We start from the raw sequence: 25,069 nt of genomic DNA, 5'->3' as shown, positions 1-25,069 counted from the left end.
ATGATGAAGAGCTGCAATTTGAGAGAGAGAGGAAATCTTCATCAAGAAAATGAATGACATAATGAACCAATCAAGGAACCTTTTTTTTTTTCTGTTTGCTTATGTAAGGCTGCACTGTACAATGGCCATTTAATATTTGTCAGATGCCATTTAGAAAATGGCAGCCAGCCAGCACAACACTCACTAAAATGTGTTTAAAAATGTTGTTTAATCATGTTTCTCCTTTGACTTCATAACTTCCAACACTTTGTGACTTATCTATACTGTCTGTAATGGGCTAAAGGATTTGGTTGCGGTGAAGGACTCTTTGGAAGTGATTGGCTGAGCTGCTTTAATGTAACATAAGGGTGAGAAATGTAGAAGTGCCTCGAGCTGCCATTGGCTGAGCTACTCTTATTCTAAAGGTCTCTGGTTGCCATTGTCTGAGAGACTAGAGAGGCAGAAAGCAGGACATTGGGAAGGAGGGGATAAAAGGAACAAAGGCTTAGACATGCAGGAGCCATGGACCTTGTTAGAAAAAGGGAAGTCATGAGAGATTGTCAAGACAGTCGCATAAGCATAATCAGAAATAAACATGTTGACACAGTCATGCTCTAATGAGTCAGCTAACAGCTCAGTCAGTTGACATGTCTTGTGGCTAACAGAAAATTGTAAAGGGGGGGTTTAAAAGATTTGTGCATGTTTAGCTCAGGGTCCAGACTGCTCTGCACCCATTTTGCAAAACGACTAATAAAATAGTGTTGGATCCACTGCTGCCTGCCTGGCATCCTTTTTTTCAACCAGAAGCAAGAACTTTTGTCTAACAATTTGGTGCCGTGACTTGGATCCTGCTTCGGGGCGCATCCCCTTCACGCTGAGCTGAGGGGCTGCGGAGGAGGAGTGGCCACAGGCAGTTGTTTTACACTGCCTTCTCCTCACGTCGGCGGTGGTGAAGGAGCTTGGGGACCAACGCCAGAGGGAGAGGGAGATGTGATCACGCCTTTTAGGCACCGGCAGTGGCTCAATAAGCAGCTGGACGCAGCTGCGGGCAGGACAGAAGAGACATTGGGGTAAGTGAAACAGCTTACATTAGGGGATAAATGCGGGACGGTGATACGTTTGTGATTGTGTGAGACGCCTACCGGCGAAGCAAGTGAGGAGCCCCGATCTGCATTTCCCTACCCCGGCGATGGGCTGGGTCAGAGGAGGGCGAAGCGCGAGAATTGTTGGTTGAAATCCCCACCGTCATTGCCGGGTCCCAATCCAGGCCTACAGGAGAGTCCCATATGCCCTTGGAGTGTTGTTTGCGCAACTGGTTACGTTTTAAGCAAGATTATGGAACTAAGATGACAAAGGATCGCCTTGTCCTTCTTTGTGCCCAGGAATGGCCGGTATTAGAACCCAAATGGCCACCCGAGGGGTCTTTTGACCCAACCCTGGTATCTGCTGTGTGTATAATAGTAACACAAAGGGGAAGTTGAGACCAGTTCTCCTATATCGATTCATGGGCGACCCGCGTACCCCTTGGCGGCAAGCCCGCTCCATGGGTTGTCAAATGCATGTCTCTAGCCCTTCCTGTGGTGGTCAATAAGAAACCAACAAAGAAGGGGCCACCTAGGGTCATGGCCACAGCACCGGAGGACCCACTGCTTCCTCCGCCCTATGGGACGGCCTTCACCAGACGACCGCTCCCATTACATGCACCACCATCTCCTGAGGAGCCCACTCGGCAGCCAAATGCCCCCGAGGAGGACACCTCTCGCGAAGTGGTGGCAGAGGACCCCGTCCCTCTAGTTGAGTTCCAGGACACTTTGCAAGATCATCTGGATTCCCTTGAAAAAAGTTGGAAATACTAGAGGACACATGGGGATCCTCGTCACAGGAAAGGGCCCCCAAAAAGGGCGGTGAGACAAAAGGGGGGCCTAGCTACAATTTGCAAAAAGATCCCCAGCCACCGGTAAAATTAGCCTTCCCCATCAGTGAGGTCCCTGACCCTACCGCCTAACATCCTCAAGGGATGAAGTTTGTCTATGTCCCATTCACGACGCCTGACTTGTACAATTGGAAACAATTTAACCCTCCTTTTGAGGAGGATCCTGGCCCACTCCTCCTATCCCTGATGGTGAATGTGAGGCTCACACACAACCCCACATGGGATGATACACAGATGTTGTTAAACACCTGTTTCCTTAGTCAAAAATCAACCATCCTTGTGGGGGCACGGGCCAGGCTTAGAGAGGAACACCCCCAGGCAACTGAGGATGAGATGGCAGCGGCTCTGCCCACAGGATGGCCCGATTGGGGGGTGGCCATGGCGACACAGAGACAGCTACATGCTGAGTATTTTCGGTTCATTTTAGCGGGCATGAAGCAAGCTGCTCAGAGGGCCCCAATCTGCAAAAAGTCCTGACTTTAAAACAAGATAAAAACGAACCTCCAGCTGTGTTCCTCCAAAGGCTAAGGGAAGCCTTCGCCAAGTATACTGATATTGACTTGAATGACCCAAATAATTTAAGGATTCTCACGACTCAGTTCATGGGAAATAGTTGCCAAGACATCAGAAAGAAGTTGCAGAAGGTTGAGGGAGGATTGGCGAATGACCTAGGTGTTTTAGTAGAGGTAGCTCAGAAAGTTTATGAAAGACAAAAGGCAAGAAAAGCTCCTTGCTGCGGTTCTCAGACCCGACAAAGGAGGAGCTAAAAAGAGAGGAAAAGGAGGGAGGAAGGGGTCCTCCCTGAGAAGAGACCAGTGTGCCTTCTGTAAGAAAATTAGGCACTGGAAGCGTGACTGTAAAGCCTTGAAGCAAAAAGAGAGAGAGGAGGGTGCGGGGGGGGGGGGAGAAAAGATTTTGCATGAACAAGAAAGAGACTAGGACAGACCGGGGCCCAGTCCCCTCTTAGCTGTCTCTGAGGCAAGATGGGACCCCATGGTCAAAATTAAAGTTGGGGGCTGCTCCTACAATGCCCTTGTAGATACAGGGGCCACCCTGTCCATCCTCCCCCTTAGCCAACCACCAACGGAAAGTGGGGGATCCACCACCATAATGGGGGTCGAGGGAAGGGCAACCCGAGTGCCCTTTTCTTGTCCCTTGCTCACCAAGGTTGGGAAAACACACCTAGAACACGCGTTTGTCTGTACCCCCTCCTGTCCGGTGGCATTGTTAGTAAGGGACTTATTGACTAAGCTCCAAATTGAGATTACTTTCACTCCTGATGGAAGAATGGAAGTACGGCTCCCCAAGCAACAGAGCAGTAACTGTCAAATGGCCTTTTTGAAGGTCACAGAGGAACCCACCTCAGAGGCAAATGAAGACTGGTGCTTAATAGAAAACAGAGTCAATCCCCTAGTTTGGGCCAGGGTCGGAGGGGCCTATCGTGCCAAGTTGGCAACACTGTCAGCTGAAGTCCCTACAGGATAAGGTCTCCAAGAAGGAGTTCATCCGCTTGGCACAGACCCTAAAGTATCTCAATTCTATCTCAAATTTGACCCCTGCATCACAGACTTCCCCGAAAAGGGCTGCCACATCATTGTGGGGGCTGGAAATAGTGAGCTGAACTTCCAGGTCAAGCTGCCCAATGACCAGATCAAGGAGGGGAGTTTCAAGGTGACCCGGATGCGCTGCTGGCGGGTCACTTCCTCAGTCCCCGTGCACAACAGGACATCAGGCCCTGCCACTGGCAAGTCAGAGGTGAAGCTGGAACTTGCCTTTAAGTACCTGATGAATAAAGACCACCTACAGTGGGTCACAATCACCAGCCCGCAGGCCATAATGCTGAGCATCTGCCTGCAGTCTATGGTGGATGAACTGATGGTGAAGAAATCAGGAGGCACCATCCGCAAGATGTTCCGCAGGCGAGTCAATGGAGCCCTGCAGCAGCCAGGCAGCCAGCAAACAGTAAAGGCTCCCCCTCTTTTGGATTCTCCTGATGCAAGCAGGGAGTCTATTGCAAAGGTCTCGAGCAAACTGGGCTCCGTCAGTCTGCATGCCATCAGCCATTCCAGCTCTTCTGCTGACATTGGGGCCAACGACTTCCATGGCAACTACGCCTTTGAGGGCATTGGTGATGAAGACCTCTAGGGGCCCTGCCCTGACGCAACTCTGTGGGATGTAAAATCTCCTCCTGGGTGGATCTCCATGTGCCTCAAACCCAGCCAGCTGCCCACCCTCTTGTATACATGGATGGGGAGATGGCGCGACCGCTATAAGAGGCGCTGCAAAAAGATAAATTAGATAAATAGAAATGGACTAAAGAGATTAATAAGTCTTTCCTCAGTCTCAAAGCTGCCCTTGTGTCGCCACCTGCCCTAGCCATACCAAATCCCAGTCAACCATTTAGACTCTATGTGTATGAGAATAAAGGCGTAGCCTCGGGAGTACTTTGCAAGTGAAAGGGCCCCTCCTGGAGGCCGGTGGGATATTACTCCAAGGTCCTTGATGTCGTGGCAAGAGGCTGGCCGAGTTGCTTAAGGGCAAATGAGGCCGCATAGAGGGCAGCCAAAGAAGGAATCAAGAGACATTTCTCGTCTTACCCAGAAGAGAGGAGCCCCCCACATACTCCCCTTCCGAGTTACAGATGGCACAAGAACACAGAGTAAGTCCCCGCGGTGACGGATGGATCCAGATGACAGATGGGAGACTGCTCCTACCGCAGACCCTGCAGGGAGCTATCTTAGAACAAGTGCATCACTCTCTTGGACATCCTGGGGCATCAGCTATGATTGACTATTGCAAGAGGCTGTTTGTCTCTCCTGGCCTAACTGTATGTGCCCATCGATTAGCAGCAACATGTGAGGTTTGCCAGAAAATTAATTCCCCCAGGGCACCCCCTCCACCAAGGGGAGGGTGACCATGGGCGTATTATCCCTTCCAGAGGGTGCAGATTGATTTTGCTGAAATGCCACCATGTAGGGGTTACAGATACTTGCTTGTAATAGTGTGTCAAATGACAGGGTGGGTAGAAGCATTCCCATACAGAAACTTTCAAGCAAAAACTTGAAAAAAAAAAACTGGGGATAGAGTGGCACTTACATTGCCCCTAGAGACCCCAGGCGAGTAGACAGGTTGAAAGAACTAATTGGAGTCTCAAGAAGACCCTAACCAAGCTCCAGCAAGGGGTAAAGCTTACTTGGGTTAAGGCTAACAACCATTGTTAGCCTTAACTCCAGCCATTCATGTGTAAAACTTGTAGGTACTAGCAAATAGACACATTGCAGTCGATTAAAGCCATTTAGACGACCCCTGCCTCCTCCTGTCACCCAGAAAGAACAGAAGGACACGGGCAACAGTCCTCTGCTCCCTGGCACCCCCCCCCCCCCGGAAGCTGCCAGGGACACAGGCGAAGAAGCCATCCAGGAGCCACAATCACCTCTTGTTTATAAATCCCAGCAGTTAATTGAAACTGCCCTGTCAAAACAAATGCTTTTGCTTTACTGCACAGACAAAGAAACTCCGCTTTAAGACATGAGTAAAGACATAAAGGAGGGAATTGTTAGAAAAAGGGAAGTCATGAGAGATTGTCGAGACAGTCGCATAAGCATAATCAGAAATAAACATGTTGACACAGTCATGCTCTAATGAGTCAGCTAACGGCTCAGTCAGTTGACATGTCTTGTGGCTAACAGAAAATTGTAAAGGGGGGGTGTAAAAGATTTGTGCATGTTTAGCTCAGGGTCCAGACTGCTCTGCACCCGTTTTGCAAAACGACTAATAAAATAGTGTTGGATCCACTGCTGCCTGCCTGGCATCCTTTCTTTCATCCAGAAGCAAGAACTGTTGTCTAACAACCTGAGAAGACAAAAAGTCAAGAGTCTAGGATCTGTGGTGACAAAGATTTCTCAGATGTCAAAATTTCTCAGGATGTTTCACACATTTCAGAATTGAAGGAAGGACTGTAAAGCATCTCTTCAAATCATGCGAAAATGATCCTGGAGAAAAGGATCATGTGAACTGGCCTTGTAAAAAAGGATTGGTATTGGCCTTTAATGACATGCACCGGTCTTTCTCAGCCTGGTGACCCCCAGCTATTTTGGACTATAATTTCCATAATACCCAGTCAGGATGACATGCTGGTTGTGGATAATGGATGTTGTAGTCCAACACAACTGGAGAGGGCTGTGTGCATCAGCAAAAATTTAACTCGTTGAGGTTCCCTAAATTCCACTTCGAAGCTCATTCAGACTTTTGTTGTTGTTGTTCATATGAGTTCATACATATTTTTTTTTCCAAATTTATGAATCAGTTGTGCTCATTTCAGAAAAGTATGCATCTTTCTCCCATTGACTAAAGTGTTTTGGAGTGTTTTTTTTTAACACCCACTGTTTCATGCATATTTTTCAAAGGTACCCATTTTCAAACACACTTTTCTTTGGTTTGCCAATTACACTGCAAGCTTGGAAATGTATGGACTTTAGCCGCAGATTGCATTTGAGTCTATGTTTGAGTCTGGGAAGTGTGAACTGGGTACTTTCTGGACTGAATGAACTGAAATGAATTTCTCGTACGGCCCTACATTTGGATGGTACCAGGTTCGGGAACCTTGACTTCCCCAGTCTGAAGCTGGGATACTTGAAAGATTGCCTTCTCCCATACAAGCCTGTTGTTGTTCAGTCATTAAATTGTGTCCGACTCTTCGTGACCCCATGGACCATAGCACGCCAGTCCTTCCTGTCCTCCGCTCTCTCCCAGAGTTTGCTGAAGTTCATATCCATTGCATGGGTGATGCTATCTAGCCATCTCATCTTCTGCCGTCCCCTTCTCCTTTTACCTTCTATCTTTCCCAGCATCAGAGTCTTTTCCAGGGAGTTTTCTCTTCGCATTAGGTGGCCAAAATATTTGAGCTTCAGCTTCAGTATCCATACAAGCCTACCTGCATATTAAAATCTTTCTTAGAGCGCCTTCCATATCTTCTCTCCATCTAAAGTAACAAGGGGTAGCTACATAGAGAGCAGTGGAGGCTGATGGCTCTGATGTCAATGGGACTGTGAACCCGCTCTGGGTTTCAGTCAGAGTCAGCCAGACCTCTAAAGGGGCTACCCAAGGTGCTGAACCTATTGGGTCCAGCACCTTGGATAGCTCCTTTAGAGTTCTGCTTGTTTCTGACTGAAATCCAGAGCGGATTTACAGCCCCACTGACATCAAAGCCACCAGCCTCCACAGACAGAGAAAGCCTTCTTAGCAGTGGTGCCCCCTGTTGTGGTTTTGATTGAGGCAGCTCTGTTTGGGTGAGTGTTTGGGGTTTTGTGACTGACCAGGTTCTCATTTATATTTATTTGTTGCTCTTAATACCACCCCCCACCCATTTTGATGAGTTGCTGCTGATCTGATTATGTATTATTTTTCATCCAATCATATTGTTATGTCTTACTTATCATCCAATCATATGGGATTTTAATTATTTGTGTTAGCTGCCTCCTGGATTTCAGATGAAAATAAAGGAATAAAATATTTTCACCAATAAAACCAATAAAAAAAGAGTGGCTTGCTCAAACACTGCCCAACTGAGCTTCATGGCAACCTGGTGAGTTACATGGTTGAGCAAAATACTGAGCCAAGTCTTCCACATGCAAGCTTAAGAACAGCCAGCCTGGGTCAGAGCAAAGGTCCATATAGTCCAGTGTTATGTTTGTAACTGTGGCCAGCTGGGAAGCTCATGAGCAAAGCATAAAAACAACAGTCCTTCCCTGCTACTGATAATCAGAATAGGGTTGTTGGAATCAACAAAACTGATGTTGGATGTGGATATGGGAATCAGCAAAAACAGCTTTGCATACAGATGGTGCCATGTTTAATATCTGTCTAGAAGCCTCAGCTTTAAAAACTAAATTGGAAAAGAAATGAATTGGGGGGGGGGGAGATCTTAGGCACAGAGGTAGAAAAGGCTCCCCCCCTTGTGACCTTGGAAACTCCTTTCTCATCAGAATAGAAAGTAAATTAGAGGCCAACTGAACTGGTAGCCCAACTGGTTCCTATATTTAACTTACAAGGCAATATTCAGTGTGTGTGAGTGTGTGTATGTGTGTATGTGTATGCTGAGCTTTTAATTTAAAAAAGGAAAGGAGATCCATATGTTTATGTATATCAATGTTTACTCTCAGCAATCTGTAGCAAGCTGAAAATGGCAAGCAATAAGAAAACCTTGCCTTACTGGCATCTACATATAGGTGTATGATCACTTTAAGAGGCCAGTGGGGTTGCAAGTAGGGTTGGGGAGGGACCCCCCGATTTGACTCGGAAGCTGCTTTGTGGCTTCTGAGGCGGGCCTGATCCAGCTCAGGCAGATTCGGGGGGTCCCTGATGCACCTTGGTCCCAAACCCAAAGCTTAGGTTCCCCCTCAATGCCCCTGTGCACCCGCTCCCAGCTCCTTACCTGGGCCTCCTCCTCCTCTGCTGTCTTCAGTGCCACTGCCATCTCCTGAGGCCTGGACATGTGGTGACTCATCTTCTTCCAGGGAGTCATTATTTTTTAAATGGTGACTCCGTGCAAGAAGAATTGCCACATGTCCAAGCCTCAGGAGCTGGCGATGGCAGCAGTGAATGTGGTGGCAGCGGCAAAAGCGGGAGCAATGCACCGCCTACTGCCCACCGCCGCCCACTGCCAGCTCCTGAGGCCTGGATGTGCGGCAACTCTTCTTGCAAGGAGTCACCATTTTTAAAATGGCAACTTCCTGGAACTTCTAGGAGGTTGCCATTTTAAAAATGGCAACTCCCTGGAAGAAGACGAGTTGCTGCATGTCCAGGCCTGAGGAGATGGTGGTGGGAGCAGCGGTGGGCGGTGGCAAAGACAGCAGCAGTGGCGGCGGCGGTGAAGACAGTGGTGGTGGCAGCAGTGGTGCAGCGGTGCTGGTGGCAGTGACAGAGAAAGTGGTGGCGGTGCAGTGGCGGAGAAGGCAGCGGCAAGGAGAAGGTGGTTCAACTAAGGACCTGGAGGTGCGCGGGGGGGGGGGGCTGGGCCAGGGGCTAAAGCTCTGAAGCACACCGAGTACTTTAATGAGTCCCTGATCCTCTCTGGGTTGCTTCGTGCCCCCTCCGCTTCACCTTGGAAGGGGCACAAATTGACCTGAAGCGGCCTGCTTTGATTTGGGGTTTGGGTCTCAGGCCAAAGTGGTGCACAGCCCTAGTTGTAAGTGCTATCAACTTTTCTTAAGGCCTTGAAAAAGACACATCTTTCTTTTTTGTTGGAATTACCTCTATTTTTTAACTTTAATTCAAAATAAAATAATATTCTGTTAAAAAAAATTGAAAAGCCAGGTCTCAGATCATCATTTTTTCCCCAGGTGTTTAGACCAGGCAGCCTCATTCCTGTTTTGCATACCTCTTCCAAAAGCCATATAATTAAACATAATGAAATCAACAAATGGAAACATCTGGCTGAATCACACCGAGTGCAAACCTCACACAAGATTATGCTTTTCAAGTTTTATTTTTATTTGTATTTTTTTAAGGAAAACTGTACTGTTTTTCATTGTCTGTTCCTCTTGCCAATTAGCGTAACAGCAAATTGAATTTTTTCCCTGAGGCAAGAAAGGGAAAACACACACACAGGGAGAGAGAGAGCAAAATGGGAGGGCAGGTTCAGTTAATGTTCTTGCATTTTTGCTAACTTAAAAATGCTTTCCCCTTCACTCCTTATTTTGGTTGTTGGGCAAGTTTATCACCCTTGGCTTGGATGCATCTCTCTCTCTCTCTTTCTCTCTGTGCTCTATTAACATTTCAGGTGGAAACTGTATCTACACAAAGAGACTTGAATGTACAAAATTTGCCTCCTCTTTTCAGTCTCCCTATGTAGGTGACATTTAGTTAAGCATGCAGCTATCATTTCAAGGGCAGCAGCATATGCAGATCCCTTAGTGGGGTCTACATTAAATGTATCCTCCCTCTTGATTCAGAGGAACAGTTTGAGAGTTTCTGTACTGGATGAGTCACCCCCATTTTGTTATACTACAGCATGACAAAGAGCTGATGAATGAATGATTCTTTGCCTGGCAGTGAGGATGCTACTAAAATAAACATTCCAATCACCCGGAGAAGCAGCAGGACTGTGCCATAGTTTTCTTCTTCTTCTTCCCCTCCCTCTCTAACTATATTGGCTACTGAATAATGGAAAAGGTAAAGGAGGTGTTCTGTGTATTCATTTGTCCAGAGGAAAAGAGAAGAGAGAGTGTTGAGCTGGAATAGTCATTTGGGCCCCAAACGGCTCTCAAAATATGAAAAAGTAGTAAGAAAAACACTATCCTGGATTGCTATGTTGTTATGCAATTAGAATAAAGAAGCTCAAGAAATATATTTACTTTAGCAACTCCAGGTTATGACTGACTTTTGGGGGCGGGGAGGGGAATGCAAGAAGCACCTAGAAGGATGACGTATGAAGAAGCTAGTTTTAAGGCCTACAGAGGCAGTGATGCTGGCTGTTTGGGGGTCACTTGAGGCTTCAGCCATCTCCAACTGTGGCCCAGATGGGCATGGGGGTTGCACAACAGGAGTCCTGGGGTCACATGGAGCCTGTAGTGAGACACGCGCTCCTGTAGCCGGCAAGAAGGTGACTGAGTTAGGGAGCCAGGCGGCTTTGCCCTCCCCCCCTTTGGAGTTCCTCTTGATCAGCGTGGGCACCATGGCTGTGGGGGGCTCGGAGGAGCCTGTTTGGAGTGGCAGCAGTGGCAGGTTTCGGCAGTGTGTGAGTGACAGAGGCGGTGTTCCCTGATCTCGGGAGGCACAGCCTTCCAGCACACGTGCACAGCTTGTTGCATTGTGGAGTGTGCACCTTCTCCATCTACTGGGCCTGTAGGCCCAAGGTTTGTCAGGTGGGCCTCTAGGGCCTCACCCCCGCCCTGCCCTTTACATCTTCAGTGGTGAGGATGTGATTGTGGGGAGCGAGCTGGGCAGCTTTGCCCCCCACCCTTTTGGAGTTGGGCAGCTCTCTTCTTGCTTGGTGCTGGTTTGGAGCACTGTGGCATAGCGTGAGCACCTTATCAGTTTTACTGAGACTGTAGGCCCAAAGTTTGTTGGGTGGGCCTATAGGGCCTCACACACACCCTTCACTCATACAGCTGGTAGTGCCGTTAACACACACACATGCCAATTTTGGCTGGGCAGAGGGTGGAGGACATCAGTGGCATTCCCAGGGCTGCTTCTAGACTAGGGATGGGCGGATCATTTACCCTGTTCTGGGTGGGAGGGTCCACGGGGGGGAGGTGATCCATCCCTCCCCACAGAATCCGTCCAGGCTGGCTCTGCTCCATGGTGATCTTGTGGAGCCAGACACCAACTCCACAGTGCTGGCGATACGGCTGGCTGCCATTGCCGTGCCATATCGCTGTGCTAAGTCCGGAGGCAAATGGCGTCCACTACGCCATTTGCATCCCTGTTTTCAAACAATAGGCTACGCAAATTATATTTACGTAGATATTTGCATAGCCTATCATGAGAAAACAGGGATTGAAATGGCAGAGTGGATGCCATTTGTGTCCGGACTTAGCACAGCGATAAGGCACGGCAATGGCGGCCGGCCGTATTGCCAGCGCTGCGGAGCCGGTGGCTGGCTCCGCAGGATCACCACGCGGAGGAGCCAGTCTGGATGGATTTCAGAGGGGCACAGAGGTGAGTGCTCCGCTCTTCCATGGACCCTCATTGGGGTCTGTGGCGGAATTCTCTGACATCCCTACTGTAGACACACACACGCTGCTGTGGTACCTAGCCTGTGCTGGTGGGAGGTGGAATTTAATTTTCTTCAGCCAGGATGCCACCTAGGAAAGGAATTGTGGGTGGAGGGGAAAACCCCTCTCGCCCCCTCCTGCCAAATGGCATTTGCATAGGACTGATTCATCCTCCTCTGAGGATGATAGCCCTACCATGGCTATGCTTCTCTCCAGGTTGGAGGCAGCAGAAAAGGATAAGGGAATTTCCACTCCAGTTACTCCTCTTCAACAGAACATTGGGAGTATGGGGTCAAGTTTAACCAGAAAGCAGACTCAGAGGAATCTGTCACTTTCCATCTCAGCCAGGTTGGATGCTCTGGAGGCATCTCCTAGCTCAATTCCAGTGCAGGTAGTAGAAGAGCTGATGGATCTTTCTCTGGCCAGTGACCAAGTGCAAGAGCCAGCATTGGTTTCAGATCCAGTTCCGGTTTCCGGAACTGGATTTCTCCAACATCCCTACAATTTCTCCAACATCCCTACAATTTAGGGACATTCAGTTTTCATGACTGGTTATGCACATCCGTTTATGGAGGTCTAAGACCAATCAATATGGGAGAGGAGTGCAGGTGTCTCTTTTCCTTGCCACTCTGGAAGAGTTATGCCTGCTGGAGGCTCTCAGGGCATTCCTCAAAGTTCAAGGGGAAGTGCATGGCCCTTTGCTCTGTCATAGTGACTCTGCCCCACTGACCAAACACCAATTCTAGACTGTCCGTGACGAAGCTGGCCTTGAAGGGTCTGGGTTTAGGTGTATTTCATTTTTCATTCGCCTTCTTTCCACATTGGGGCTGCTTCATCTGCTGGTTTCCTGATGGACAAGGTACAGTTGGTGGGTAGGTGGCCCTCCAAGGCCTATAGAGCCTATGTGGGACTGCTATCTGGGCACTAGTTATTATGCTGTTGTTCTCACATGCTCACTTTTGTTTCCTAGATTGCTGGAATGTTCAGGGGACAGCATGTGTGCTTATTTGTGGACACAGCATGGTCTTCTGAGCTGGACGGAGGGCTTCCCAGTCAAGCTGTGGATCCCAGCTCGGACTCAGCCAGTATACCAACATTCAGTAGTTGGGCAGACATGGCATGTGTTTGGGGCCTCTCCTGCCCACATTATTCCAGCAAGGTTTAATTAGTGTTCCCCCACAGGTTGTGGCATTACACCTTGGGGCGAATGATTTGGGCTTGCTGAAGGGCAAGGCCCTCATTTTGCTGGCTTTGGCAGACATTCAAGTTATCTGGCATCATTGGCTGGGAGTTTCCATTCTTTGGTATTTTCTATTGCCCAAACATTGTGGCAAAATGGTTTGGATCCTCGGGTCCTGGACAGGACCTGCAGGAAGGTGAATAGGGAAATAGGTAATGCCTTATTCAGTCAGGGTGATGGGATAGTTACACAACCTGGTGTCTACACAACCTCGTGTCTACACATTTCTTACACGTGGAGGGAGCTATATAGGCAGGATGGGCTCCACTTGTCTGACAAGGGCAATTGTTTTTGGCCGATCTGAGAAGTGAATTGCTTGAATGGCTTCAGCGCAGGTCAGGGGAGAACAGTTAAGCAGAGGCTTGCCACCCTCCTGTGGCAGTTATGTGTGGTGTGGGCACCTTGGTGGGTTATAGAGTTGGTGCGTATTCGGAGGCACCGTTTCAGATTACTGGTAAGGCCTGAGGCTCCCAGCTAAGGGTTTTGCAGCCCCAGTTGGGAGATAAGTATTCCCTTTGAGGCCAACTCCACTCATCCACTATGAGTTTTGCGGTTCGAGGGGAGGTGAGAGGGGAAGGCCTCCCAACCCAAAACTGGGGAATCCTGAGGGGTGGCGAACAAAGATGCCACTCTACGGGCAGCGAATGTCACACCCAATACAACGCCAGGCTATGCTGGCTTTGAGAAGGTGCTCGCTTAGTTTCCCATTCACAGATCTGAGCATTTTAATAAATGTGGCCCAGATTTCATACCAAATACTTGGGGCTCGTCTCTTTATTTCCTCCTTCTTACACCCACAAAGGAAATGCCAGCAAGAACTACAGAACTCTGGTTCTTGTAGTTCTTGAGGAAGACTACAAGATAGGCAAGCAGCACACAGTGGACTAGAGGTGGGTTGAGATCCCATTTTTAAATGCTCCCCCACTGAAAGAAAAAAAAACTTTTTGCTTGAAGAAAACTAGCCAGAAAGTGAGAATTGTCTACTGTGCTACTTCTCTATCTGCAGGGATTTTTATGTGTGGAAGAATTCAAAATCCCCCCCCCCAATTATTGCCTGAAGTGCTATAGTCCATTACCACCCATCTGTTTTCTATCTCATTTTCTCATGTGTAGATTCTGTGTAAGTTAGGTTCTGTCTGAACAGGTTCTGGGGCTGAGCCCCAGCAAAAAAAATAAGCCCTGTCTGAGATGCAGTGACTGTGACTAGAGAGAGTATTGAAGGCTCTGTCATGAATATAAAAAGGACACTACTAAAAAGTTTAGGAAGACAAAGCTATCTATTTCCAGCGTGTGCGGCAAAAATGAATGTACTATCAATGAGATATAGATGGCTTGGGTGCACTCTGGTGTGTAAGAAGGTCCATCGTGTTCTTTCTCTGCCATCAGGGGCCTTCAGTGTGATGGATGGCAGTTTGACTTAGAGAGTTAAAACATTTTCCTCCTTTGAGTTTGTCCTCTGTGCAGCACCAGAAATGGAATGCTCATATTGATGAGATAGAAAGGAGAGAGCATATAAATGGAGACTGTTTTGTTCTGCATTCCTATGGACTGTCGGGGTGGGGTGGGATAGCAGCCCTCTTGGCAGCCACTGCATATCACAACCCTGCTTAGATTTAAGCTGATGGAAGCTCTACCCCTGATTTCAATGGATATATATATATATATATATATACACACATATGCAGGAGGTTGTCCTGCTTTAGCACAGATGTGGAACTGCTTACATCCAAGTCAATTCCTTTGTGTTTAAAATGAGGAACTGTTATTTGAAAATTTTATTTTACAAGTGTGTATGTGTTATCCCCCAAGATTCATGGCAGGTGATGACATTTAAAAATAATAAGTAACAAAGAGGACCTTGAACATGCACTATATTAAAATATATGTGCCATTAAAAGCACTCTATGCCTGTCCTCCACCCACTGAAGTCACAAAACACAAAGGCCTTGTGGCACTTTGGGAAATATATGGAGGGTCCAGCTTTGTCAGAACACTGAGGAAAGGCAGTTCGAGAGCTGAGGAGCAGCCATTGAGAGCATAACTACCTTACAAATACATACATACTGGATTTATTGGAGTTTAACTGTCATATCCTCCTCCCAATGAAGCCTAACAATTCTTAGCTTGCCTTGGCAAGGACACTGAATGCAAAGGGTACCATTGGGGTCCATGAACCTGATCCCAGTGCTGACAAAGGACATATGGAATGGTCATCCCCTTGGAAGTGTCAATATGGTACATTCAAACATTTGAAATGCTCCAGTCATAATGTTTGCTCATTTATTTGGAAGATTTATAGGCCACCTTTTGTGGGGAACCTCCCCAGGCAGTGTATGGAATTAAAACCATAAAAGACAATAAAACAACAATAAACGATTGAAAATTAAGAATTAAAACCAGCTAGCACCGTCTACACACACCAGCAATCAATAAACTACCTCAGTTATAGTCCAAGGTAGAGGCATAATTTTTATTTATTACATTTATATCCCATTTTTTATCCACCTTGAGGTAGCGTACATAATCCTCCTCCTCTCCATTTTATCCTCATAACAGCAATGCTGTGAGGCAGGTTGGGCTGAGAGTCTGTGACTGGCCCAAAGTCAACCAGTGAGCTTCCATGGCCAAGTGGGGACTAGAACCCAGATCTCCCGAGTCCCAGTCCAACACTCTAGCCACTGCACCACACTGGCTCTCTTATCATGAACCATACCCAACCCCTCTGAGAAATGTTGCTAATCTTTTCCAAATCTTTTTAGCCCAATCAGGCCTGTAAAACTTGTGACCCACCAGGACAAATGCAGCCTACCAGCCATGCAGGGTGAACTGTCATGGGCTGTCCTGTTTTTGCTATTCCTGGCATGTAACCCCCACCCCAAGTAAACAGATTTATCAAGCCCCAGTGAGCCGCCATATGTGCTGGGCTGCATTCAGCTTAATGGGTCACAAACGGTGCAGGCCTGATCTGGATGAGGCATGGAGGTCGGTCAAGCCTAAAATGGGCCCAGGAGTGGAGGTAGGTGATGGTGTTTTTAGCAGGCTTGGGAGTGGAGTGGAGCTGAATGATTTACGGAGGGTTTGGGGGAAGATCTGAGCACAAAACCTCTACATAAGTGTACAACTAAAACAACAACAAAAGAAGACTGGGGGAGAAAGGAAATGGCAGTCATTTCTCTTGCTTTACTGGCAACTGACATAAAAGCACCCCCACACACACCCCAACCCCCCCCCCCCACATAGCCAGACTGGTGTTGCTGTTGTTTTTAGAACATCAGAAGACTAATGTTAAATCAAACCAAAGGCCTAAATCCACCATTCTGTTTACACAGTGGCTACCAGCTGTGTGTGGAAGCCTGCAAACAGGACAAGAGTGCACTAGCATCCCCACACAGATGTGTTACCCACCAGCTGGTATGCAGAGGCATACTGCCTCCAATACCGGAGGTCATATATTGCCATCATGACTAGTAGCCACTGATAGGCTTGTCATCCATGGATTTTGCCTTTTAAAGCCATCTACATTGATGGCGATCATTACATCTTGTGGTAGCAGATGTCATAGTTTAACTATGCATTGAGCAAAGAAGTACTTCCTTCTATCTCTTCTGAATCCATTCACAGCCCTAATCAAGTTAGAGAAACCCCATTGCTATCACAAATATTCTTGAACAAAATTAAGCAGCTCCATCTCTCTCTCTCTCTCTCTCTCTCAAAGATCCACTGTCTTTCTCATAGGTTGCCTTTTTCTCTGAATTCAATGCATTCCTCACCCCTAGCAACTGTCCATGGAATCATGAACTGGTGCACACTGTAGCAGTTACATGTCCTCACAAATGCAGCATTGGAATTTCTGCTGAATTTGTTTATCTTCTGTCTCAAGTAATCATATGGGGCACTAGAATAGGAGATTTTCAGCACAGTTCCTATCATGTTTACTCAGAAGTAAGTCCCACTGAGATCAATGGAACTCACTCCCAAGTGGGGCACAATCTATACAGAGATGTCTTCTGACACTGATCCAGTTCAAAAATGTATTTTCTTGAATTTGCATTTACACCTCCCATGGCACACATAGCCAATTAATGCAGTGAGACTTGGTATACTTTTAAAGCACATTAATTTGGCTATATGTAGGCGGGTCTTATGACATCAAGTTTCCTCCTCCTCCTCCTTTTACATGCACTAAGCCTATGTGCAGGTGTGATTGTGCGAATGAGTGGAGGGTTTTTGTTTGTTTGTTTTGTTTTAAGCCATCCCAAAATCAATTCCCCACTCCTCTCCCATGCTGCCTTTCACAGGAGTAAGTGCAATTGAAGGCAATGTGAGTTACTTCTGAGTAGACATGTATACCCCACATTTTCAGCTAGTTGTTCCTTGAGGCAAGGAAATAAAAAGGACAATGGAGAGAATTGGGAAGGCTTGAAAAGGCATTCCAAACTTTAATTTTTTTCAAGGGCAGAGGGAAGAGAAGCAGCATTGCATTCCCTTCTCAGTTCACGGGCTGATGGGGCTTCTCTCCTCAAAGCTGCTGCTGTTTTACCAAGGTTACCCATGCTGAGCAGAGCCGTATGAGATGCGTGTTCTATTCACAGCTTCACAGATCTGCAGGTACGCATTAGCAAATACTATTTAAAAACAAAACGAAACCCTGATCTTGGTCAGTGGAGGGTGGAGCTGACAGGAATGGGTTAACTTCTCTCCTCATGAGAGGAGTTAACACATTCTTGGTGGGTCCACCCTTTGCTGACACAACTTCCCATGCCCTAGCTGCCCAGCACGCTGAAGCCACACTTCCTGCCTCCAGAGTAGTACTGCAAGTTTACCACACGCTCGAGTCCCAAAACAGAAGGAAGTCACAGTAAAGGGAAAATCTGTCACAAAAAGGACTTTGTGAAAATGTGGATTTTATGGCATGAAAATCTAGGATTGATACAAATTGGGGGTAACATCGTGTATCACTCCTGTGTGTGAGGAGCCGGAGCGCTGCAGTGAATTCCCTATGTAGATTGGGCCTAAGCGTGCATAGGATTGCAGCCTAATTATGACTGCACGTAGGGTAGACTGTCCTGTTAATTAAGTGAACTGATATAATACAGAATTAATTGGCTGAAGCCTTTCGTTTAACTTGAGAGTGTGCCATTCCATGGCATGTTTATTTGAAAGCTGAGCAATTTGTATCATGATAACTCCATTGAACACAGAGATATCCAAATGAAACTTGGGACACAGGTAGGGGCCAGCTCCTGGAGAAATTTGAGACAGACTAAAATGAGCTTGGATTTCTAAGAATCCGACCTGTGGAATCTGCTGCGGAGTGGCCCCTTCAGGCCACACAGAGTCTGTGGACTTTCAGATGTTTGGGTTTGTTTTTTGTATTTACTTTCCCAAAATGTATGCATATTTATTCCTAGGAAAACAGCCTCACGGATCAAGGTAGGCACTCACGACTTCCCTAGTTATAGACTAAGAATTATAATTAGTGAATTCCTTTATTTCTTTAGTGATCTCAATTTATTTTTATATTTCTTGGTCTTCTCCTTCTCCTTCTTCCTCCTCCTCTTCCTCCTCCTCTTCTTTTTCTTCCTCCTCCTCCTCTTCCTCTTCCTCTTCTTCTTTTTCTTGCCTTTGTTTTGGTAACTTTATTTTGAATTAAAAAAAAAAAGTGTGTGTGTGGGGGGGGGGAACATACCTCAAAATCAGCCCAGACTGAGCATGATCACTGGGCATGGCAGTGAGAATGAAAAATTCGGGTGGAGGGGATAGAATGGAATGTCTGGAACGCTGAACAGTAGCACTCCACAGTGAAACATTTTGCTGCAGGGGCCCACTTGTTTCCCCAATTTCCAATGATCAGGCATGAGTGTAGTTGCTTCTGTAGCCAAAACACACCCCTCTCACACAGGAGGCTTGGAATTATTATTATTAGAAGGCTTGGAATAGGGATGTATGAGAATTTTGGTTTTGCTCACAGAACATGCGAGCACACATTTGCAACTTTGAACGCAATCGCAAGCACAGCCGCATGTCCATCAAAAATGTTTGTCAAACATGTGCTTGTGTTCTGTTTGTGCTAATTTCTTAAATTGATGCACATTTCCTAAATTTACACAAGTTTTGTAATTTGCACCAATTCCCTCTAGACTGAATCATCCCTGCTTTAGTCTATGGAGGACATTTAGTAAACATATGCAAATTTAGGATAGGAAATGGAACAGAGTATTCTGAAGGAAGGCACTGAACAGCAACACTGCCCACTGCAACATTATGCTTCCAGAATTTCCTGTCTGTGTATGTGTGCGTGTGGGTGCAGGGAGAAGGCAAAAGGACTTCCTCCTTCTGCTTGCCTCCCTCTGTTTGTGTGCTTGTGTGTTATACATAGGGTCTGCCTCCTGCACTCAACCACCACAAATTAATATGCATCTGTGTCTTTATGTATGCTACATAATAGCAAACTAATTCTCTGAGAATAGATTCTTCTATAGCCAAATGGCACCACACACACACACACACAAGAGGAAAAATATCAGCAGATGTACACACACATACATGGTTTAGAAAAACAAATTAAAGGGGGAAATGCCCCAGAATAGCCCAACGAGGCCTAAGCGTGCTCAGTGACTGTTAAGAGGAGAAATAGAAAACCAGTGGAAGGAGGAATGGAATGGAATATCTTGGAAGAGGGCATGGCTGGCTAGAATTCTGGAGGACTCCACACAGCACAATAAGAGAGCCAGTGTGGTATAGTGGCTAGAGTGTTGGACTGGGAGCCGGGAGATCCGGGTTCTAGTCCCCACTCAGCCATGGAAGCTCACTGGGTGACTTTGGGCTAGTCACAGACTCTCAGCCCAACCTACCTCAAAGGGTTGTAGTTGTAAGGATAAAATGGAGAGGAGGGGGATAATGTAAGCCGTCTTGGGTTCCTTTGCAAGAGGAAAAAAGGCGGGATATAAATGCAATAAAATAAATAAATAAATAAAATAATATTTTGTTGTAGACTAAGACCGCACAGGTTATTAATATTAACATTTTTTTCCAACTCTTCCTCCTCCTGGGACCTTAGGACAGCATACCTATGTTTGTTCTGTTTTCTCCTCACAAAAGCCCTGTGAGGTAATGAGGCTGAGAGGGAATGCGTTGTTCAAGGGGCTCAAACTGAATGGGGATGTGAACACCATTTCCCCTACTATACCAAGTCCAACGCTCTATTAACAACACCACACTGTCTCAAGACAGTTAGCTGTCAGATTTCCACAAGGACAGACTGGGAAGAATACCGCACTTGCTTTGAACAGATAACCAAGGAAGAAACTTCCTTCCTCTGAAGGAATGCATCATTGTCAAGGTCCAACAGCTATGCTCGCCATCCACTTGACCATCTGTTCATGGCATACCCTACGAAGCATTTCACTACAGAACTAAAACAGCTGCACAGTGGACAAGGTTTTTCCCCTTGCTAATGCAAAATGTAACACTATTACATATGCATTTTTTAAAAAAAACACCCTGCATCCTACGCAGTCACATGAATTAGCTCTAATGTTACAAGGCAAATAATGTCTACAGTAGAACAAAATAATAATACGAAGTGTTGACAGCAAAATGGGGGAAAAGTAACTACCTTTTTCCGCCCATTGCAGTCACACCTGCTTAAAGATTAAAATTGTATTTTTATGCTACATTAAAATGGCATTTTCTACACAAAGGCGTGATGTTTCAGAAAGGCAATTGTGAATGCCTTTGTGCACTCAGCAATGCTTTGCATTCTGCTGAGAACATTTATGTTAGTGTCAATTAATCTATAATTGAGAGAGAAAGAGAATGGATGAATGTCACTCAGGGCACATCAAAGATACATTCCTGCTCAATGTCCTCACACACTAGCAGGATTACTACCATGTTTATCAACTCCCAAACTGAAGCAAATGGAATTTCAGCCTAAACTAATTCTTATAATCTGCAATCCGATGCGTCCAGACTTCATGCAGATCTGGCATCAATAGTGGTTATGAGAATCTAACTTTGTCATTGCCTACATGCCTCTGACATTCCTCCTTTCCCAACTCTATTATACTGGCAGTAGAGTTTCTTCTAGTCTAGTGTCTAAACCAGGCCTACACAACCTTTTAGCCATACAGAGTCCTTCAGCCATGTACACATGGCCTATGTATTGCTCTGCACTGGAGTGCCGAGCAAACTGCAAAGACAGAAGATGGATACATCTCTTTGCATTAGATTTGGTGGCTCAGAAGTTGTGCTGTGTGGTTTTCATTTAAACACAATGGGTCCTGATAATGAAGATCAGGGCTGCAATCCAATGTACACTTACTTGGGAGTAAGTTCCATGTAAAGCAGGGAGACGTGTGAACAATAAACATATCTAGGAGTAGAATGCACGCCAATTTGAACACACTACCTTTCAGTGGAGGCACTTCAAAGGAAGCAGTGAGAGAGCTAGTGAAGGTGGGTTCAATTTAGAGAAGGACAAATCATTCAATATCAGTTTATCTCAGTTTATCATTTTTTGCACCCCAATCTTGAGTTTGGTTCATCCTGAACATAGATCCTTAAAAAAAAATGCCTGAAAATGCATGCATAGTTTTGTGCACATTTCTCCTAACAAATGCATTTTAGTATTCAATTTTACCGGATGCACACATTTTTGCAAGCTGTTTTCCTCATATAATGCATATTATGGCATTAGGGTGCAATCCTATGGTCACTAGACAGCGTCTAGATCACCATAGGATTTTTCCATTTATGGAAACTGAGCTCAGAACCATCTCTTTGAGCTCGGTTCCCAGAAATCTGACTCCTGCCCCCTCACCCACCCCATTGTAGGAGGTGCAGTTCATCCCTGGCTCCACATTCCTAAAAGCAGTGCAGAGCAGCTGAAAAGGGGGTGTTTCTGTGGGTGGGGTGGGGACTACTGAAGCACTGGTACCATGCTTCCTATGTGCCATCCAGCCTCCCCCCCCCCAGGCACCCCAGTTAGACAGCCAAAAGTGTGCAATGCAGGGTGCAAATGCAGGGTGGCCGTAGCACGGAGGAGAAGATCCCCTCCATGCTCCATCCACCCTGCATTGGATAGTCGGCTGCCTCCGAAGTTTGGAATTAACATCTGTTAATTTATATAACAGATGGATTTTTAATTGAAAAACTAAATTGCAAAAATTGGAGAAGTACAAACTTTGAAGGATGGCTGAGTTCTTGTTTTATAGGGATGTACGAAAGTCACTTACCTGGTCCCGCAGCTTGCTTCGCAGTAGGGGGAGGCGCTTCGGTTCTCCCCCCAAAGTTCAGGCCGGGAAGGGAGGCGCCCCGCCGTGCCCGGCCGAAATTCAGGCCTGGGGGGGAGGTGCCCTGCCTCGCATGGCCAAAATTCAGGCTGGGGAGAAGCGCCCCGTCTCCCTGGCCGCGAAATAAAAAAGTGATTTTTTTTTAAAAAAAGCACACACCCGTGAAAGGCTACGTAACGATTTACGTAGCCTATCATGGCTAGATTTCCAAAGTCAGCCATGATAGGCTACGTAAATCGTTATGTAGCCTATCACGGGTGACTTTGGGAAAAAAAAAAAAAAGCACGTACGCAAAAGGTAGCTCCCATGGGCGCCGCCATTTACATTCCTTATTTGGGCCCGGGTAGTCTACGTAAAGATTTACGTATACTATGGCAAAAATAAGGGCAACGCAAATCGCTGTAGTCTACGTAAATCTTTACGTAGACTACCTGGGCCCAAATAAGGAAAGCAAATGGCAGCGCCCATGGGCGCCGCCATTTGCGTACGCGCTTTTTTTTCCCCCAAAGTCAGCCGTGATAGGCTACGTAACGATTTACATAGCCTATCACGGCTGACTTTGGAAATCTAGCTGTGATAGGCTACGTAAAACTTTACGTAGCCTATCATGGATGTGTGGTTTTTTTTTTAAATTCACTTTGTAATGGCGGCGGCAGCAGCCGGTCGGAAGACCGGCCGCCGCCCCCGCCCCCGCCGAACCGCCGCTGAACCGCCGCCGGGACCCGCTGCCGAGAGGGACATTCGAGGGAGGTAAGTCCCATCCCGGGAGGGGGGCGGGGGGTGGCGGAGAATTTCACTGCCAATTTCAGGGGGCCGAATGCATTGGCATTCGGCCTCCCCAAGATTCGTGGAGAAATTCTCCGCCATCCCTATTTGCGTATTGGTTTGCAAAATGAGATGGAACTGAATGAATTTCTCCTATATCCCTAGTTGAATTTCTTCCTATTGACCTCATTTCAAAAGGAATGTTCATGAGGGGAAAGTGCTAGATGTTTTGATGTCTGGAGCTGGCATATGCCACACACAGAGGTTTCTGTACTAATATTTTATTCCCTCCCCTGTTTCTTTGGACTGTCCAAAATAAAATAAATAAAATAAAATAAAAATTAGGGATGGCGGAGAATTTCTCCACGAATCTCCGGGAGGCCAAATGCCAACGCATTCGGCCCCCCAAAAGTGTTGGGGAAATTCTCCACCGGCCCCCCGCCCCCCCCAGGATGGGACTTACTGTGGCTGAATGTCCCTCTCAGTGGCAGGTCCCGGCGGTGGTTCGGCGGTGTTTCGTCGGGGGCGGGGGCGGCGGCCGGTCTCCCGACTGGCTGCCGCCGCCATTGCAAAAAAAAAAAAGTAAAGTAAAAAAAAAACAAAAAACACCCGTGATAAGCTACGTAACGATTTACGTAACCTATCATGGCTAGATTTCCAAAGTCAGCCGTGTTAGGTTACGTAAATCGTCACGTAGCCTATCACGGGTGACTTTGAAAAAAAAACGCATATGCCAATGTCGGCGGCCCATGGGCGCCGCCATTTGCGTTTCTTATTTTGGCATGTCTAGTCTACATAAACATTTACATAAACATTTACGTAGACTACGGCGAAAATAAGGGAACGCTATTTGCATTGCCCTTATTTTTGCCGTAGTCTAAGTAAATCTTTACGTAGACTAGATGTGTCAAAATAAGGAATGCAAATGGCGGTCCCCATGGGAGCCGCCATTTGTGTACGCACTTTTTTTTTTTCAAATTCACCCGTGATAGGTTACATGACGATTTACGTAGACTATCACGGCTGACTTTGGAAATCTAGCCGTGATAGGCTACGTAAATCGTTATGTAGCCTATCACGGCTGTGTGTGTGTGTGTGTGTGTGTGTGTGTGGGGAGCTCCTACCCTGCCTGAATTTCACCGGTGAGGGATGGGGCGCCTCCCCCCCAGCCTGAATTTCGGCTGGGCGAGGCGGGGCACCTCCCCCACCTCACCTGAACTTCGGGGGGAGAACCGAAGCGCCTTCCCCCCACCGCGAAGCAAGCTTCGAGAACAGGTAAGGGACTTTCGTCCATCCCTAAAAAAAATAAAGGACCACCATGTGGATATAACACTGCAGTTATGCTGATGGAGAGCCTCTCCTGATATGAACCTGTCTAAACACTATGATCATCATCTGGGGCCCTCCTCCAACTGCCTCCTCCAAAGGGGGATTAGTTCTAGAACCAACACCAAAAAAAGATGTCCTTTTCATCATAGGGGATTGGAATGCTAAAGTAGGAAGTCAAGAAATCACCGGGATAGCAGGCAAGCATGGCCTTGGTGTACAAAATGAAGCAGGACAAAGGCTAATAGAGTTTTGCCAAGAGAACATGCTGATCATAGCAAACACTCTTTTCCAACAGCACAAGAGGCGACGCTATGCATGGACATCACTAGATGGTCAATATCGAAATCAGATTGATTATGCACTTCGCAGCCAAATATGGAGAAGCTCTATACAGTCAGTAAAAACAAGACCTGGACCTGACTGTGGCTCAGATCATGAGCAAAATTTCAGCTTAAATTGAAGAACATAGCGAAAACTAGGGATGTCAGAGAATTTCTCCACGAATCTCAGGGAGGCCGAATGCCAGCGCATTCGGTTCCCCGAAATTGGGAGAGAAATGGTCTGCCCCCCCACCCCCACCGGGACAGGACTTACCTTTTGCGAATGTCCTTGGCGGCGGCGGCTCCGGCAGCGGTTCGGTGGCGGTTCGGCAGTGGGGGCTGTGGCGGCCAATCTTCAAACTGGCTGCCACCGCCGGCATTTCGAAGTTAAAAAACGTGATAGGCTACGTAAATGTTTAAGTAGACTATCACGGCTGAGTGGAAAAAAAACAACACCGCGCGTACGCAAATGGCGGTACCCATGGGCGCTG

At 46.9% G+C, this 25,069-nt stretch overlaps 1 protein-coding gene and 1 pseudogene across 5 annotated transcripts in view; both read left to right on the top strand.

The window, feature by feature from the left end:
* The first annotated feature begins 669 nt into the window (after window positions 1-669).
* LOC146347384 (uncharacterized) overlaps window positions 670-25,069 on the top strand; it is a 144,644-nt gene continuing 120,244 nt past the window's right edge. Inside the window, exon 1 of one of the 4 annotated variants that reach the window (XM_084848139.1) lies at window positions 670-1,049. The gene's annotated coding sequence lies outside the window, so the exon portion shown is untranslated. Of the gene's footprint in view, window positions 1,050-17,694; window positions 18,302-25,069 lie in introns of those variants that run through there. The other 3 variants (XM_084848142.1, XM_084848138.1, XM_084848141.1) reach the window with 3 other exon arrangements.
* On the top strand, window positions 1,602-4,918 carry LOC146347385 (sorting nexin-17 pseudogene; annotated as a pseudogene). The gene is made up of 2 exons (XR_014790442.1): window positions 1,602-1,821; window positions 3,337-4,918. The product of XR_014790442.1 is annotated as a sorting nexin-17 pseudogene (transcript).

Source organism: Heloderma suspectum, chromosome 4 (assembly GCF_057233095.1).
Source record: "Heloderma suspectum isolate Gila_16-S chromosome 4, 16-S_ref, whole genome shotgun sequence".
Classification (NCBI taxonomy): domain Eukaryota; kingdom Metazoa; phylum Chordata; class Lepidosauria; order Squamata; family Helodermatidae; genus Heloderma; species Heloderma suspectum.
The sequence above is the reverse complement of the archived record's forward strand: the minus strand, read 5'-3'. Positions and strand labels throughout refer to the sequence as shown.